The sequence below is a fragment of the Saccopteryx leptura genome, chromosome 9 (assembly GCF_036850995.1).
Source record: "Saccopteryx leptura isolate mSacLep1 chromosome 9, mSacLep1_pri_phased_curated, whole genome shotgun sequence".
Classification (NCBI taxonomy): domain Eukaryota; kingdom Metazoa; phylum Chordata; class Mammalia; order Chiroptera; family Emballonuridae; genus Saccopteryx; species Saccopteryx leptura.
This window is the reverse complement of record NC_089511.1, coordinates 64292579-64301976: the sequence shown is the minus strand read 5'-3', so window position 1 is coordinate 64301976 and position 9398 is coordinate 64292579. Positions and strand designations below refer to the sequence as shown.

The 9398-nt window shown below is 41.2% G+C and overlaps 1 non-coding gene across 1 annotated transcript; it reads left to right on the top strand.

The window, feature by feature from the left end:
• Nucleotides 1-8158: 8158 nt before the first annotated feature.
• On the top strand, nt 8159-8234 carry TRNAA-CGC (transfer RNA alanine (anticodon CGC)). Its single transcript has one exon. It is a non-coding gene; the product is annotated as a tRNA-Ala (tRNA).
• The last annotated feature ends 1164 nt before the right edge of the window (nt 8235-9398 follow it).

The window sequence follows — 9398 nt, the reverse complement described above, 5'->3', positions numbered from 1 at the left end:
GCACATGTCTTTTTGAATTAGTGTTTTGGGGTGTTTTTGTGTGTGTGTGTGTGCGTGACAGAGACAGAGAGAGAAACAGATAAGGACAGATAGAAAAAGAGAGAGATGAGAAGCATCAATTCTTCATTGCAGCATCTTAGGTGTTCACTGATTTGTGTTCTCATATGTGCCTTGGCTGGGGGCTACAGCAGAATGAGGGACCTCTTGTTCAAGCCAGTGACCTTGGACTCAAGCCAGCAACCTTGGACTTCAAGTCAGCAACATTTGGGCTCAAGCCAGTGACCATGGGTCATGTCCATGATCCCATGCTCAAGCCAATGACCCCATGCTCAAGCTGGATGAGCCCATGCTCAAGCTGGCAACCTGAGGGTTTCGAACCTGGGTCCACTGTTATCTCTATCCACTGTACCACTGCCTGATCAGGTTTGAGTTTCTTCAGTTAAATACCAAAAGCGTATTTGCTGGGTCCTTCTTTGTCCTTTGTTATAGCCTATATTTTAAAGTCTATTTTGTCTGGTATAATATTGCTACCTCAGCTTTTTTTTTTCCTTTCCATTAAATATCTTTCTTCAATCCTTTACTTTCAGTCTGTGTGTGTCTTTCAAATTGAAGTGAGTATCTTGTAGGCAGAATATACAAAGGACTTGTTTTCTTATCCATTAAGCCATGCCATGTATTTTGATTATAGCGTTTAAACCATTTATACTTAAAATGATTATTGGTAGATAGGTCATTATTGCCATTTTATTATTCTTTTTTTTTTATCTTTTTCTTCTTCTCTTCAGAGAATTCCCTTTAATATTTCTTGGTTTACAGGTTTGGTGGTGATGAACTTCAGCTTTTTCTTATCTTTGAAGCTCTTTATCTCTCCAATTCTAAATGACAGCCTTGCTGAGTAGAATAATCTTGTTTGTAGGTCCTTGCTTCAAATCACTTTGAATATTTCATGCCTATTCCTTCTGGCCTAAAATGTTTCTGTTGAGAAATCAGTAACAGTCTTATGGGAGCTCCCTTGTAGGTAAGTCACTGCTATTCTCTTGCTGCTTTTAAGATTCTGTTTGTCTTTAACCTTTGGCATATTAATTATGATGTGTCTTGGTGTGGGCCTCTTCAGGTTCTCTTGTTTGGGACTCTTGTTTTCTGGGCTCATATATCTATTTCTTTCACTAGACTAGGGAAGTTCTCTGTCATTTCTTCAAATAGGTTTTCAATTATCCCTCTGATATCCCTATGTAGGGAATGTTGGCATGCTTGAAATTGTCCCAGAGGCTCCTTAAAGATATCCTCATTTCTTTTGTATTCTTTTTATCTTTTGCTGTTCTAATTAGATGTTTTCTGCTATCTTATCTTTTAAATCAGTTTCAATCCTCTGCATCTCTTACTACTGTTGATTCTCTTTAATATATTTATTTTAGTTATTGTAATCTTCATTTTTTACTTGTTCTTTTTTGTTTCCTATCTCCATTCTTATGTTTCCTACCTCTGTTGAAGAGCTTACTGAGATCACTAAGAATTCTTAAAATCAGTGTTTTGAACTTTGTTTCTAGTAGATTGTCTGTTTTGTTTAGTTCTTTTTTTTTCATTCTTGAATTTATTGGGGTGACACTGGTTAACAAAATGATACAGATTTCAGGTGCACAATTCTGTACACTATAATGTGTGTTCAACACCCTAAGTCACGTCTCTGTCCATTACCATTTAATCCACATACCCTCTTCTACCTCCCCCCGCCCCTAGCCCCCAGCAATCACTACACTGTTGTCCTTGTCCATAAGTTTTTTTCTCTTCCCTTTTTTTTTCGTTTTTCTGTTCAATCCCTCCACACCCTCCAGCCCCCACCCCTGACAGCTGTCAGACTTCTATCTATGAATCTGCTCTATTTTAGTTGTTAATTCCTTTTGTTGATTAAATTCCACATATGAGTGAAATCATATGGTATTTGTCTTTCTCTGACCGGTTTATTTCCACCCATGCTGTTGCAAAGGGTAAGATTTCCTTCTCTATTGTGGCCGAGTCGTATTTCTTTGTGTAAATGCACCACAGCTGTTTTATCCAGTCCTACTGATGAATACTTGGGGTGCTTCCAAATCTTGGCTATTGTAAATAATGCTGTAATAAACATGAGGGTATAGATATTCTTTTGAATTGGTGGTTTGGGTTTCTGCAAATAAATTTCCAGAAGTAGACTCTCTGGATCATAAGGCAGTTCCATTTTGAATGTTTAGAGATAACTCCATACTGCTTTCCACAATGGCTGGACCAGTCTGCATTCCCATCAACAGTGCATGAGAGTTCCCATTACTCCATATCCTCACCAACATTTGTTGTTTGTTGATGCTGTTTGTTGATGATTACCATTCTGACAGGTGTGAAGTGACATCTCATTGTGGTTTTAATTTTTATTTCTCTGTTGATTGGTGATGTTGAGCATCTTTTTATATGTCTATTGGCCATTATTTAGTTTTTTTTCTGGAGTTTTGGTCTGTTCTTTCATTTGGGACATGTTTAGGCTGCCTCCCTGTATTTGTTTCTATCTATTAGGTAGAACAGCTACATCTCCCAGTCTTGGTAGGATGGCCTAATGTGGTAGGTGCCCAGTGACACAGTCTTTCTAGTTATCTGAGCCAGGTACTATAGGTATGTTCCTTGTGTAGGACATATGCACCCTCCTGTTGTACTTGAGTCTTGATTGTTGTTGGCACATCAATGGGAGGGACTGATCTTAAGTTGATTGGTTGTGAAGACTGGCAATGACTATACTGGAGGAGCTCTTGTGCAGGGTTTGACCCCATGAAGCAGAATTTTCTTCAGTGGGGTTCTGGTGCCCATTGAGTCTTCCCCTTGGGTGTGTTGCCTATGGAGGTGGTTGGGTGTTGCTCTGGTATGATCTGAAGCTGGCCACTGGGTGTATTGGTTCTAGGGCCTCTTCAGAGAGGCTGTAGTACTGGCTAAGGTCAACCACTGCCTGTGTCCCACCTAGGGCCACTTGATATGAGCTACAAGTTGATCTGCAGATTGTTGCCACTTTTGCTGGGCTTGGGGGTTCCAGGGAGAGGCTAAGGTGAAAACTGAAACCACTGCCACTAGTAATAGCTCGGGGATGCCTAATAAGAGGTATGGGACATGTATGTCAAAGACAGATGGATACCTGCTTGGGTTTTTTAATTTTTGAAAGATTTTTAGGAAAGTACACAACATAGGCCAAGAAACACCATTTGTATGGAAAAGCCACTGGAAGTGACATGGGTTGGCCCACCAAGTGGGTGGAGCAGGATCTCAGGGAATCACCAAGATGAGGCAAACAGTTTTAGCCAGGTCAATGGAGACTTAGGTATGGTGCCCACAAGTGCTGGCAGTAGGAGGGCTCAGCAAAGGAACATGGCCTCTACAAGCACTTCTATGTGGGAGAAAATTATCTGTCCAGCCCTCTCCTTGAAGCCAGGTGATTCAGTTCCTCCCCATATACCCTAGCTTTTCTTGTGTGTGTGTGTGTGTGTGTGTGTGTGTGTGTGTGTGTGTGTGTGTGAGAGAGAGAGAGAGAGAGAGAGGGAGAGAGAGAGTAGGATAGACAGTAAAGGAAAGAGATAAGAAGCACCAACTCACAGTTGTGGCACCTTAGTTGCCCACTGACTACTCTCTCATATGTGCCCTGACCTGAGGGCTCCAGCTAGACAGTAACCCCCGCATAAGCTAGAGAGCTCAGGCACAAGCCAGCAACCTTGGGTTTCAAGCCAGTAACCATGGGGTCATGTCTGTGATCTTACACTCAAGCTAGTGACATCACACTCAAGCTGGTGACCCGTGCTCATGCCAGCAACTTCAGGGTTTTGAACCTATGCCCTCAGCATCCCAAGTGGATGCTTGATCCACTGCACCACCACCTGGTCAGGCTCCCTGACTTTTCTAGATGTTGTCCCAGAACTGGAGCTAAGAGCAAGTGAGTCTGTCAGTAAGTCACTGCACAAGCCCTTTAAGAGGAATGCGTGGGATTCCAGCAGCCCTTTATCTCACTTGGCCATAATCTCATTCATTTTGACAGCCAGAACTTATTGGGACTTCTTATCCCAGCACTGTATTCCTGAGCTGGGAAGCCTGGTGTGGGGTTAGGACCCCTGCTCCTCATGGGGGACCTCTGCAGTGGAGATATCCCTCCTGATCTCTGGCCACCACATGTGGGTGTGGGACCACTCTATTCCATGTCTCTGCCACACTACTAGTCTCAATGTGTCTTCTTCTTTATATCCTTAGTTATATGACTTCCATTCATCCAGACTTTATATGGTTCTCAGTGATGCTTGTTCTATACTTTACTTGTATTTGTGATGTAATCATGGGAGGAGGCAAGTATATCTTGACCCAAAGCCCTCAAATTTTCATCTTCTTGAAGTTATCTCTAAACTAATTGGAAAATGATACAATATGTATTTTTAACATGTGGTCTCAACATTTTCTAAAGTTCTTCATTTAAAAGATTTTAGGGGTGAAGGAGGGTAGAAGGGTGATAAATGGTGATGGAAGGAGATTTGACTTGGGGTAGTAAACACACAATACAGTACACAGATGATATTTGGGGAATTATGCACTTGAAACCTGTATAATTTTGTTAACCAGTATCATCCCAATAAATTAATTAAAAAGAAAAAAAGGTTAGTATACAAGTTAGAAACTTTTGTTTCTAAGTTTAAGTGTGCCGATGTGAAAATTTTTCATTGGTAAAAATTACATTAATTTTAGCATGGCCTGTGGTAGCACAGTGGATAAAGCAATAAAGCGTTGGCCTGGAACATTGTGGTTGCCAGTTTAAAAACCTGAGCTTGCCTGGTCAAGGCACATACAGGAAGCAACTACTACGAGTTGATGCTTTCCGCTTCTCCCTCTTTTTTCTTTCTCCATCCCCTTTCCTCTCTATAAAAATCAATAAATAAAAAAGTTACATTAATTTTTGGTCACAAAATTAGTTAATAATAAATAAGAATTCAATTATTTTTTCAAAATGCTCTCTCTATTCCATGAGTTTCTTTTGCAAAGCAATCACTTTCTTATTATTTTATTTATTTATTTATTTATTTATTTTCATTTTCCGAAGCTGGAAACAGGGAGGCAGTCAGACAGACTCCCGCATGAGCCCGACCGGGATCCACCCAGCATGCCCACCAGGGGGCGATGCTCTGCCCATCTGGGGCATAGCTCTGTTGCATCCAGAGCCATTTTAGCACCTGAGGCAGAGGCCACAGAGCCATCCTCAGCGCCTGGGCCAACTTTGCTCCAATGGAGCCTTGGCTGTGGGAGGGGAAGAGAGAGACAGAGAGGAAGGAGAGGGGGAGGGGTGGAGAAGCAGATGGGCGCTTCTCCTGTGTACCCTGGCTGGGAATTGAACCTGGGACTCCTATACGCCAGGCCAACACTCTACCGCTGAGCCAACCAGCCAGGGCCTCTTATTATTTTAAAACAACTTTAAATCAAAGGTTAAGCAAGTTTAGCTATTTTTAAAAATATATATTTTATGTATTCAGTTTAGAGAGGAGAGAGAGAGAAGGGGAGAGGAGCAGAAAGCATCAACTCCCATATGTACCTTCACCAGGCAAGCCCAGGGTTTCAAACTGTCAGCCTCAGCGTTCCAGTTCAATGCTTTATCTACTGTGCCACCACAGGTCAGGAAAGCATGGTTAGCTTTTTTGACTCTCCTAAATAAGTATACCTGATAGCCACTTGTCTTCAAAAAAAAAACAAAACTAATTTTGAGCATTTGTCTGCTTTATGAAAGAATAATGCCTACTGTCTTTAAGATTAGTTTTGAATCTTGAGTTTTTCTTTCATTAGATTTAAAGGATTTTTAAATAATATTAACTTTGCTAATGCTATATAGCAGCACAAAACTAAATTATAGTTAGGTAATATAGGCCAAAAACAAAAAAGAGTGAGCATCCTATACACAACATCTCTGTGTTAACAAATTCCCCCTCACCCATCAGAATTGTTCTCTATTCTGCATATTATCATACATATATACATCAAACTTATTTCTTATATTCCACAGAGAAATTTTCTTCCAAGAACCTAAAAATTTCTTTAGTGATCACAGCACTAGACTGTGATTAACTTAAGACAGAGACCATGTTTTCTTTTCCTTTGTACTGCCTCTGCTGCCAATTCCTAAGGAAAGATTTGGGACATAGTAGGCACCTTAGAAAGACTTACCAAGATTGTTAAGTCTTTGCTTAAAAGGCTTTAAGCTTTTTTTAAGCCTTTGCTTTGGATGGAGTAGTTGTTAACAATTGGCAACAAAAGAAAATGTACTTCAGATGTTTCAAATAAAGAAAGATTAATGAAAGGACTTGCCACAGAAATAAAGGCAAGGTTTAGGAAACTGGTGGTGAGGCACGTAGAGACTAGCCAAAGGGAGAAACTGTTATCTCCTGTAGGACCTGGGAGAGCTAAACTAGTTATGGAAAAGGAGTCCAGCAGGCATCACCACTGTGGAGTAACCCAGCTGCTGCCAGGGATGCAATGTGAAAACAGGGTAGAAACAGGAAAAGAATATCCCTAACCCCTTTTTCCTGTCCTGTTAGTGCCTTCTGTTAACCAAACCACCTAGAAGGCAGTCAACAGGTGAACAAAGGAGATACAATCTGAAAGGGTCAGACTCCTGGGCACAGGCAGGGCAGTAAGTGGGTGGGAGAGGCAAAGCAAGTGGGGTAAATGCAAAACACCCACCCAGATGAGCAGTCCAATCCTTTAACATAGCTTGGAGCCTTAAGACCACCTAGCCCTGTCCGCACCATAGATCGCATCCTTCTCCCCCTGAGGGGAGGAAAGGGAGTCCTCTTCCTACTAAATCAGAGAATTTCTATGAAACCATTTATTTCCTATGTCTACTGTGAATTATTCACACTCCAATCTATTTTATCTGTTAGAACCTGAGAATATAGACACTAAATGATTTAGACATTTTGAAAATCTCTATTTTTCCACATTTGAATTTTACCTATTAAATTGAAAGCAACTCTTTCAGATTGGTTTGCAAAGGTTAAAACATGAGGAGTTTGTAGTGACATTGAAGTCCTATCAAATACTCATATTTTCAGTCAGTACCCCAAACATTGAGCAGTCTACTATCTATAAGGCATAATGAGAAATTCAAAAATAAATTACAGATGGTATCTGTCCCTCCCCTGTAGGAGAGTATACCCATGTCTGAAGATGGATGGTGATAAATGTTCTCATCAAGATTCATTTTGTCAGAACCTGGAAAAGGTCTCAAGGAAGTGGAATTAATTAAAATCTAGAAATATAAGTAGAACTTTGACAAGTGAAGTTTGGGGAGGAGAGGGAGTTGGAGGGATACTTCAAGTGAAAGAGAAATAATTTTAGATGACCTACTTTCTCAATCAAAGACTTGAGTAGTCATTGACTTTAATAATATAAAAGACTCTGATAGGAAAAAAAAGGGGGGCCTTGGCTGGTTGGCTCAGTGGTAGAGCATCGGCCTGGCGGTTAGATGTCCTGGGTTCAGTTCCCGGCCAGGGCACACAGAAGAAGCACCCATCTGCTTCTCCACCCTTCCCCTTCTCCTTTATCTCTCTCTTCCCCTCCCACAGCCAAGGCTCCATTAGAGCAAAAAAGTTGGCCTGGGCACTGAGGATGGCTCCATGGCCTCCACTTCAGGCTCTAGAATGGCTCCAGTTGCAAAGGAGCAAGGTCCAGATGAGTGGAGCATCGCCCTCTGGTGGGCATGCTGGGTGAATCCCAGTCAGGCACATGTGGGAGTCTCTCTCTCTCTGCCTCCCTGCTTTTCACTTCAGAAAAATACCAATGAAGAAAAAAAAAATTATGGCAAATACCTTTAAGAAATTTAAAATATAATACATAGATTAAATTAATAAATGAACATCTCCCACATTAGATCTGCAACTCAGCTAAGAAGCTCTCATCTAAAACATTCTGAGCCCCAAAGGCCTCTATTCAAGAAACAGTTCTGAACCAGTTAAACCTTCTTAAAACTCTTTAGACAAGCTTTTTGAAACTTGAACAAAAAGAGGAAACTGGGCAATTTCATTTCAGTTTCAACTCCAGGTCAGCTTTAGAGGGCAATACTAGAAAAATGGAGAAAACTGAATTTTCCATGATGGTTGTCAATCCTGTCAAAAGATTTTATGGGGCCCTGGCCAGTTGGCTCAGCGGTAGAGTGTCAGCTTCGCGTGCGGGGGACCCGGGTTCGATTCCCGGCCAGGGCACATGGGAGGGCGCCCATTTGCTTCTCCATCCCCACCCCCTCCTTCCTCTCTGTCTCTCTCTTCCCCTCCTGCAGCCAGGGCTCCATTGGAGCGAAGATGGCCCAGGCGCCGGGGATGGCTCCTTGGCCTCTGCCCCAGGCGCTAGAGTGGCTCTGGTCGCGGCCAAGCGACGTCCCGGAGGGGCAGAGCATCACCCCCTGGTGGACAGAGCATCGCCCCTGGTGGGCGTGCCAGGTGGATCCCGGTCAGACGCATGCGGGAGTCGGTCTGACTGTCTCTCCCCGTTTCCAGCTTCGGAAAAATACAAAAAAATAAAAAATAAATAAAAATAAAAATAAAAATAAAAAAGATTTTAGGCCTGACCTGTGGTGATGCAGTGGATAAAGCGTCAACCTAGAAATGCTGAGGTTGCCGGTTCGAAACCCTGGGCTTGCCTGGTCAAGGCACATATGGGAGTTGATGCTTCCAGCTCCTCCCCCCTTCTCTCTGTCTCTCCTCTCTCTCTCTGTCTCTCCCTCTCCTCTCTAAAATGAATAAATAAATAAAAAAACTAAGCTTTAAAAAAAAAGAAAAAAGAAAACAGCTTTAAAAAAAAAAAAAGATTTTATGGGAGAGTAAAAATCATTAAAGCCAAAGGGGGCTATCATGAGGAGTCTCCTTGGATTTCATTTTAAGGTTATATTCTAAAGATAATACCAAATGAAATGCTAAATGCAATAACTGTGAATATCTGTTTTTTAAAAAATGTCTCTAGACTCCTCCAGATTATGGCCTTACCACCAGCAACGTGGCATTAACCAAGTACAATCTCTATCTAAAATAATAACAATTATTATAATAATTCACAGAGTACTTGCTATAAATCAGTCACTGTTTTAAGTGTTTTATACATAATAACCCATTTAATCACCCATTTAACAAATGAGGAAACAGACATAGGGTTACCAGATAAAATACAGAGTTCCCAGATGAATTTTAATTTTAGATAAACACTAATTAATGTTTAGTGTAATTTTGCCCATGAAATATTTGGGACATACTTATACTAAAAAGTATTTATTGCTTATCTGAAATTCAAATTTAAGTGGGTGACCTCTATTTTTACAGAACATTTTGCTAAGTCTAACAACCTTGATAGCTAGTAATGAAGGAGCTTGAAGAACA